The sequence below is a fragment of the Humulus lupulus genome, chromosome 1 (assembly GCF_963169125.1).
Source record: "Humulus lupulus chromosome 1, drHumLupu1.1, whole genome shotgun sequence".
NCBI classification, from domain to species: Eukaryota; Viridiplantae; Streptophyta; class Magnoliopsida; order Rosales; family Cannabaceae; genus Humulus; species Humulus lupulus.
Window position 1 is genome coordinate 169,338,132 of NC_084793.1, and position 10,473 is coordinate 169,348,604.

Below are 10,473 nucleotides of genomic sequence, written 5' to 3' on the forward strand. Positions count from 1 at the left end.
TCTTTTGTAACAAATTTTATTTTTGTTTGCAGTAGGGGAAGAATGGTCTTGTACAAGATGTTGTTTGTATAGGAAATGATGGCCATCAAAGAGAAGGTATTTTATTCACACCAATGCCTTTTCCAAAAAATAAAAAGAACAATTCTTTTAAAAAATTACAGCGTATTAAGCATCCTAAATGATTTGATTCAAAAGATGTTTTTGAACAAGGATCTATTCGAGAAAAGAGAGTTCAGAAACCAAAGTCTGTGAAGAATGTTGTGAAAAACAATTCCAAAGGAGCTGATTCAAGAGGTAATGCTGAACCTAGCAGTTCAATCTTAATTAAGACAGAGAAACATGAAAGTGAGCTAGACTCTGCTCTTAAAAGCAAAGGTCAGATGCAAAATTCTTTGAAGAATCCAAAAGAAGATCACCCCAGAAGAACTGAGTCAAGAGATACTGCTAAAGGAAAATTTTCCTTTCCAGACAAGGCAGACAAAACTGGAAGTGATCCAGACAATGCTCCCAAAAAGAGAGGCTAGAAGTTAAATTCTTTGATGGATGTAGAGGATGCCCCACTGGAAAGAGAAAATTCAATAAATACTTTAACGGAAGAGAAGACAGAAACTGATTCTTTAATGAAATCTACTATGGTAGAAAAATTTGAAAGTGAGCCATATTCTGCTACTAAAAAGCGTGGACGGAAACCAAATTCATTAATGAAATCAAAGGAAGACTATAATAATTCTTGGATGTCTAGTGGAAAGAAACTTTTAAGGTCATCTCGTCTTAGAAACACTGATGATCAGAAGAGTATCGAAAGTTTACCTTCTAAAAATTCAGTTTCAAAGGAAAGAACTTCAACAACAACTGATAATGTGAAAGAGCTGGCACCTAAACTTGATGAGAACATAAGAGAAAATATAGGCTCCTATCAAAGGGGTCGTGGAAAGAGAAAAATGAGTACATTGAATCAGGAAGCTGATACCAAGTCCCTGTTAGATATTAAATCAGAATTAGACGGTTCACAGGTCGAAGAGAAGCTTCCAGAATCTGTAAATCTCAAATTGAAAAAGGTTCTTGAGGATATTGGCTGTTAAAAAGAGAAAGATCAGGGGAACTCAACAAAGCTTGGGCTTGCTGCAAAGGAAAATAAAGAGAGTGTTGTTACTTCAGAACATGTGTTTGCAAACAAGGAAACTGAAGGTCCTCGCCAGCCCAAGGAAAACCTACAAAAGCAGTCTATTGTGAAGTCTGAGGCTGCTGATGTCAATGATAACCTGTCAGCTCTAAGGACTACTAAGAAAAGAAAAAAGGCTGGGAATTCTTCAAATAACAATAATAATGAAGAATCTAGTCTTAAGGTACCACCATATTTTTTTTACCATATTACTAGTACAAATAAATTTTTAATTCGATGGTCACTTTAACTTTTTCTTACTTGCTGATTCTACATGTCCAGCAATCCAAAGGTAAGGACTATACAATTACAATTAAAAAGAAGAAACATATATCAATTTATAATTAAAATTGACAAATGTAAGGACCCAATGTTAACTCAGATTAAAAGGACATTAATATAAAAAAAAAATTAGAAAGAGCTCAGCCTCAAATACTTAACAATCTTACTAATACTAGTAAACATCTGCATTGTTAAGCTAATCTGATGCACATATCTCAAAACTCCAATCAATCATATCTTACTTCAAAGTAGTTACTTTTACAGCAATTTAACTAGGACCCTTTCTCCATTTTTTTTTTCAATAATGAAAAAAATCAATTAGTTTAGATCACTAGATCAGTGAACTAGTTTAAACCACAAGTTTAATGCTTAGTTTTTCTATAAGGAAAGTATAAATTAGCTAATTTCAAATATATAAAAGATATATAGTCAATATCATTGTTCTGCATTTTCCTAGTATTCCATGAATGAATAATTAATAAACTAGTGATAGATCATTAACAAATGATACCAAGCATATTTAATACAAAATTAAACACATATATAAATCAATATACAACCTCTCCTCTACGGGCCTTAGAGTATGTAGAAGGTATTATTCATTAAACTATAAGGGTCTCATTTGCATACCAGATTTTATAACCAATTTGGTCTGTCTGTTGAGATTAAGAAGATTATATGTAGATCTAGGAGAGTCTGATTTCTCTCTTTCTCTCTAATATGGGTGATAACTAAACATTTTCTTATAACATATTATACATAACTTTGGTCTAACGAATTTGCTTTCATTGATTTATTAAAGTCATGGAGATATGAAAGTGGAAACAACAGATGTAAGTAAGGATAAAAGACATCAAAATTCTTTGGAGTTGATGTGGCAAACACCCTGTGACCAATAAATAAATCAATTTTGAAGAAAAAAATTACCCTGTGACCAATATACTTAGCTCTGCGAAGGCACTCCCGGTAGAGCTACAAGCAATAAAGATGGAATTCATTCTTATGCATTTTCAAGCAAAACTATTTCAATTTAAATGACTATCAAAAGCTACAACTAATTTGAAAATTGTACAACCATTTAAAGTTTTGTAAAAAAAAAAAAGTACTTTCATCAAAATAAAACAAACAATGAGAACACTATATAAGAAAATAAACAATTCGATGTTTAATGAGGACTTTCATCAAACAAATGGAGTGCAAAAATATTAAACAAAATTCTTTAACATACCTTACTATAAGAAAGAAAGCTTCTAAAATAGCTATATTGGAAATCAGAGGTCAACTCCATCCTTAGGGAAGAAAAAGAAATCGGAGGTCTGCTTCAATAGGAGGTCGGTTCCATCGATTGAGCCGCTGTCACAATCGCGGTTGTCGAATAATAGCCGGCGCCGGAGAGACGGGAAGCAGGAAGGTGGTGATGGGGAAGCTCGCCGCAGATAGGGGAAGCTCGAAGGTGCTGATGGGGAAGCTCGCCATAGACAGGGGAAGCTCAAAGGTCGAAATAGAGAGAAGGTGAGGGGAATCGTGAGAAGAATGGGAAAATACTCGGAATAACTCTAAAAGGGTATTATGGGAATACTGATTCAAAAAGTGGGTACAAATATAAAAAAATTAAAACGTGGTTAAAAATAGATATCATTTTCTAAAATTGGGTACCCAATCTAATTTCTACTTTTTTCAAATATAAAAATAAACCCAATAGAACATCAAACTCCATGGCTACTTTTGTATAAGAACTCAATAAAAAGAAAAAAAATATATGCACTTAATCTTATATTACACCGAAACAAATAAGACAGGTGTAGAAATTTGGATAAAAATGAACCTTACCCATACAGACTAAAAGTACACCCATATAGCGAAATTCTCCATTAATTATATTAGGGATATTCACCCAATTCAACTGCACAATATTTTGAAATCAATTCGACCCAATCGTTTATAGTGTAGATTAGATTAGTTATTTTAGATCAATTATTTTTTTAATGATAAATTATTTATTAATTTTGATGATTTATCTCTAAAATTCATATATATATATTTATCAACAAAATCAACAAATCACTTAATAGTTAAATTTGATTCAACAAATTTACACATAAGACATAAGCTACAACTACACCAAGCTCTCATAAATAAAAATCAATTCATAAATCGTAAACAACATTTTATTTTTGATTTAAAATGTTCTCTTTAAAAATTAATTATTTAACATATTATTTTTTCTAATTTAATTTATAATATTATATATATATTTTAAATATATATATATATATAAATATAAATAAGTGTGAATTGAATCAATTATTTTTATATTGAAAGTGTATTAAATCCACACAAGTATAGATTTTATATTTTTCAATTCATTTCAATACATAAGTGCATATATTCATACTTTACGGATTTGATTGAATTGGATCAGATAAATTTTGAATCATCCTAATTATAATACTGTCAAATATAATACCAAAAGTTGTTATGTCAAATTTCAACTTCCTAATTCAGTCACTTAGTGTTATCACACGAGAAGATGGTCGGTCTCAAAGTAGTGATTTCTAAAAGAGTTGAAATTTGAATCGCTAGTAATGCTCGGGTCCAACAAGCACAATAAGAGATCGGGCCCGTAATGCATGGACAATGCTCTGGTATCATTACATGGGACACTACTAGGAATTGTGTCTCATGCAAGATTTTTAGTTATGGAAAGAATCATTAAAGAGATGATTAACTACCATTAATGCACCATCTCGAGATATCTTATGGAAAATTGGGTTGACCACTCCAAAATATGAAAATTGTTGATATTTTCCCTTATTTATCTTATTAATTGGTTATTCGAATGTGAAGTGTATTTATTATGTAACAAATCAGGCAACTACCCTTAATTTTAATGATTTAAATTATAACAAGTCTCCTATAAATAAGGGAGTCAATGTATCATGTACACAGAGCATATCAAAACTTTACCAATTTGTACTCTCAAAAAGCTTACAAAAAGTTCAGTCGTCATAGTACAAACACACATAAGTATAGGTTTTATTGTCCTTACGATGGTTGTCAAAGACCATATCTTTGCACTTCACAACCCTATCCGAGTATATGCTTAGTGCAATGCCTCATAGAACAATAAAGTAATGTATCCATACGAGCTCCGGTCCTTAGCAGCTCAAATAAAAAATCAGCTGTTCATTTATGTTACCTGTTGTGGACCTTCAATGTTTCACCTTTAATAGATCTGGGAAAGACGGTTTTGGTTTGGGAAGTGACGTTGAGGTTGGGCACGTGCAGGTTGTAATAAAGAAAGCAAAGGGAAATCGGAGGAGTTAGAGCAGGGCTAAAAGCGCCATAGCCCTTTGCTTCTGAGAGCTTTCCTTTCAATAATATTGACTTGTGAATGTAGGATTCATTAACACCTGAATCATGCTAAAATCCTTGTGTCATTTGCACAAAAGTATTTTTTTGAAAAAAAACCTCAACTTGTATTAATAATAGAAAATTAGTACAAGTAATCATTAGGATTCCCTAATGGGAAAAAGGAAATCAAAACAAAAAACAAACAAAACATTAGAAAAAGTATTGCCAATCTCTACACAAATTGGAGAAAGGCATATCCTTAAACTCCATTACATTAATAACCAAATGGCCACCAAATGCCTAACTTTTTCCCAATTGGACTCTACAATCTTCAACATCATCAAATATCCTTTCGTTTCATTCTAGCCAAATAGCCCACCAACATAGCTGCCACTTACATTTTCTACAATTATTTTTTTGCTTTATATCTTGTAACAAAGTGCATAAATAGCCTAGTACTAGATTTTGGCATACACCACTGAAAACCAAACTCATTTAGAAATATGTACCATAGTTTCATTGTTAAAGCAATGTGTAAAAAGATGAGCAAATTTTTTCCTATTCTTCTTGCACATCACGCACCAGCCTAAAGAGAGCAAAATATAAGGTTTCCTTCTTAGTAAAACTTTATGAACATTTAGACGATCTAAGCACATCATCCACACAAAGAAATGAACCTTAGAAGGCATAGGGCTTTTCCAAACCTTGTTCATCCAAGTGAGCAAACTGTTAACATTATTACCTGCCAACATATTGAATGTTTAAAAGAGAACACTTAAGAAGAATCTCCCAACCAATTCCTTATTGTATCCTCTAACATGGGGCAAAGAATCTGATTTCGCAACCTATGAATTAACTCAATAAGTTCATAATTAGGGGTTCTCATTTTGGCCTAGCTTTCTTTGGGTCAATGCGCTAACTACTTGGTGTTTGTTTCATATGTCCGAGGAGCTTTATAAACTCTATCAACAAGGTTTATACGCATTTGACTCCGAACTACTGGCGATGGCGCGAGAAAACGAACAGTGCGCCGAGAAGAGAAAGCAAGTGGTCAACGAGAGACGAGCACTCGTGGTACGAGAGGATGCACCATCAGCCACTAAACCTCTTTGAGTTGGGCTCACGAAAAAGGAGGTCAACATGGGCCTCGTGCTTTCAGACACTCCTTATACTATCGAGGAGTTCGAAGCTACAGTTATCCCTAGTAAGCTGAGGCACCGAGGAGTGCTGGAGAAACTTACAACTCATTATGGGGTGGACACCCATAATATGTTGGTGCGCCTTACTCAGGACGATGAGAGGGCTCATGAGAGCGTCCATGACCTTGAGGCCTGGAGCGCTTCTCATCTTCAAGTTAGTGCAGCGTTGGCTCTACACAAGTACTATGTCGACTACTTGAAGTTCGTCGGCATAGCCCCTTTCCAGCTCATCCTAAACGTATATCGGGTGTTGGTGGGACTATACATTCTGTAAAAGATGCAGAACTGGCTCGTGCCATCCCCCGCGGAGATACTGTATCTCTATAGTTTCTGCCAGGTTTCGAAGAAGGACGGTCGGGACAATTATTATATTTTGATGAAGTATAAACAACCAGGGATGAGATACAAAGCCCCGTGCGGTAATGACAACCACGCTCGCGAATACAAAGACCAGTTCTATTTTGCTAGTGGTTTTCCGACGAGGACCAACCCCACCCTTCTCATGGATTTCACCAGGGTCGGTAAGTGTCTTGTCCTCGTGCCTTTGATTTGTACCCTTTCTCAGCGTTTATTAAGATTTTCACTCCTTTCAGGTCCTTACAATGACACTTCCTTCGTTGACTCCTTCAATGCGAGGTTTAAGGCAATGAGTGAGCTTCCTGACGAAGATATAAGCCCCATGTTTCTCGTCACCGACGCTCACTTAAGGAAGTATGGGTTACTACAACTGAGGAAAAGGGTCATCCTTATTCTTCTCACTGGCTTCCACGACTCGAAGGCATCACGCACGGAGGCGCTAAGGCACTCGAACTACGTGGCAGCCCAAGCTAAGATGGAATATACAAGATATCTTCGCAAATAGTGCATGGAGACTGCCCTTTCCATCTGGGCGGTTGAGGAGGTGAGAGAAGACCAGGAGCTCGAGGTAGAGCTCGAGGCAAGGATCAGGTCATCCACCATGCCTCAAGGTAAAACCCCCATCATTGTCTATCGTGCTAATTGCTTAAGGGAGGGAGATAGCCCCGACCATCTTCTCTTCTCGCCCTCGCTTCATGAGTGTGGACAAGTCTCGGGGCGACACTAGACCGATAAGGAGTACCAAGATTACCAGGACCTCATCGACGTATTCTTGGACAATCCGAAGAGAAAAAAGCATCCTCAAGGTCAAGTGCATTTGGATGTCTCGACGTCCATGCATGCGACTTGGTTTTGTCAATATGAGACAAACCTAACACAAGAGATGGATCGACTCATGCGTGAGTTTTCCCATTTTGTCCTTCATCCCGAGGAAATCGTATGTGGTGGGGCTCTTGAGGAGTTTTACTCTTTTGTGCCTTTATAAGAACTAGTTATTTTTCTTGAATTTTTTCTTCATTTCGATCATTGATTGTAACGCCCTGGATAGCCAAGACCGCTACACTGTGTATTTATAAAGGTGAAGGACTTACTAATCAAGTCATTTAGTTAAAACATGATACTAAAACCACTAATGAACTAGGGTTAAAAGGTTTTGGTCTCAAAAGTGTACATTTTATATAACAAAACATTTTACACATGGGATCCTAAAAAGGAACAGCGTTCGAAAGTCAGTTTACAAAATTTCCAACGTCTAAACAACTATTAGCCATTCTAAGGCAAAATAGACATTTCTGGTTCCCCTGTTCCTATCTTCCCCTCAACCGTGGCGGCTGAGCAACTGGTCATGTACATTCAGCTCACAGAGCTCTCCAAGTCAGGGCTGATCAAGTTTTCCCTTGCCTTTAACTGCACCACGTAGCACCCGTGAGCCAAGGCCCAGCAAGAAAACATAATATGCATCACAAACAACAATAACAGATGAATAATCCTTTAAGCATGATCAAACACTTAACATTCATATTAATCACATAACATGTATTCAGAGTCAAAGATGTAACTAAGCATTAATAACAATCAAGTTACATGATAATCAGGGCCGACAACTTAGGCAGCACCCCCTATTTACCCCACTGACTCCGACCCGCTTAAACCGAGCTCAGTGCATAATAAGCTGTCCTCGGCTACCAGTGGCCGAGCCGCGCCCTGTGCGCTAGTGTAACCTTGGCACTCTTAGGTCGTTGGTTTACTATTTATATGACATAATACCATCTTTTCAAAGCATACATATTAGGGAACCCTTAGTCCCATTGCAAATACACAACCGAGTGCAGTTTTCTTACCTTTATTTTCCACGTTCACTGACTACGAGCGATGACTCTCGAACACGATCCGCTTCCCGAGCCCTAGCTTAACACCTAGTCATAACCAAGGTAATGAATTCCATTAATATTCAAATTAAGGTTTCTGGGTACACTGCTAGCTTCTGGGACGTCGAATTCCACCAAACACGGAGGTGGAATCCAACAGAAATCCAGCTTAAAAACCCCTCAGAATCCCATTTTGATTTCTAAAACCCAATAGCTCAAAAACACAAAATCCAGTCATGCAAACTCAGATTTAACCTCTAAATTATGAATTGAAGCTTACCTTCTTTGATGAACCACCTCCTTAACAATTTCTGAGCCAAAACCCAAGCTTCTCTCCTTAAATATTCAAACAATAAACACCCTTAATATTCAGTCAAAACTCTGAATTCTAATCCTCAAACATAAAACTCAATTCTTACCTTGGCCTTGGTTGAGTGTTCCTTGGTTAGAGCTGAGCTAATTCCTTAAACTTCAGTTCAAATCCTCTGAATTCCAGCTAAAATTTCTAAGTTCTGTGTTTTTCCTTTGAGAGAGAGAAAGAGAGGAAGAGGGAAGTGTCGATCTAATTTGTTCTACTATTTTCTAAAGCCTGTTAAGTCTATCCTTAAGTGATTAAGCTAATCCCCAGGCTCGGGGTACCGGAAACGTCCCCGAGGGCAAAATGGTAAATTTCCCCAAAATTCCCGCCTAAGCTTCCTAACCTCAAATATATCTCCATATATTTATTTCCATAACTCGATAACCCAAATAATCATCTAATACCCAAATTACCCTTTGACTTACCCCAAGTCAAATATTAAGCCCCGTTGTGACTTTCCCGCTAATTGGCTCCCTAGGACCACCTCAAATCCCACGCTACAGAACTACCCACATAATAATGTGGTTCTCACAGATATAACATTTAACCACATTTACATTCATATAATCGTACAAGCATGCTTATCATATAATCATGCATTAAATCAATAAATTCACACATAAACCAATTATGCCCTCCCGGCACACTAATCAAGGCCCTTAAGCCATATTAGTGATTTTGGGTCGTTACAACTATCCCCTCCTACTGAGAATTTCGTCCTCCAAATTTACCTGAATAGCTCGGGATACTGATCCCGCATCGCTAGCTCTAACTCCCATGTCGCTTCTTCGACCTTAATATTTCTCCACAACACCTTAACTAATAGAATCGTTTTGTTCCGTAGAACTTTGTCCTTCCGATCCAAAATCTGAATCAGTCGCTCTTCATAGGACAAATCTGTCTGTAACTCTAAGTCCTCATACTTCAGCACATGCATCGTAACTGAAACATACTTCCGCAACATGGAGACATGGAATACATCATGAACTCCTGACAGCGACGGTGGCAAGGACAACCTGTAGGCCACCTATCCAATCCTTTCTAGGATCTCAAAAGGTCCAACAAACCGAGGGCTCAGCTTGCCCTTTACTCCAAACCTCCTCACCCCTCTCAGTGGTGAAACTCACAGAAACACGTGGTCTCCAACCTGGAACTCAACATCCCTACGCTTAGGATCAGCATAGCTTTTCTATCTACTCTGTGAGGCAAGCATTCTGGCTCGAATCTTCTCAATAGCTTCATTAGTCTTCTGAACCATATCTGGGCCCAAATACTTCCTCTCACCCATCTCATCCCAATGAATGGGTGATCTACACTTCCTCCCATATAACATTTCATAAGAAGCCCTTCCAATCGTGGATTGATAACTATTTTTATACGAGAACTCAATCAACGGAAGATACTAACTCCAAGATCCCTCGAAATCAATCACACACGCCCTAAGCATGTCCTCCAACACCTGAATCGTTCTCTCAGACTGTCCATCAGTCTGAGGATGAAAAGCTATGCTAAACTTCAACTGGGTCCCCATAGCTCTCTGCAGAGCTCCCCAAAACTTAGAGGTAAAGATAGGGTCTCGATCAGATACAATAGACTTTGGAACCCCATGGAGACGAACTATCTCCCTCACATACAACTCTGCATACTATTCCACCGTATAAGTCAATTTCACTGGCAGAAAATGAGCTGACTTGGTGTATCTGTCCACTATCACCCACACCGAATCACAAAGTCCCACTGTCCTGGGTAGTCCTCCCATTTCCACTCTGGGATGCTCAGAGGCTGAAGCAATCCTGCTGGTCGCTGATGCTCAGCCTTTACCTGCTGACATGTCAAACATCTGGCCACATACTCTACCACATCCTTCTTCATCCCAGGCCACCAATATAATGT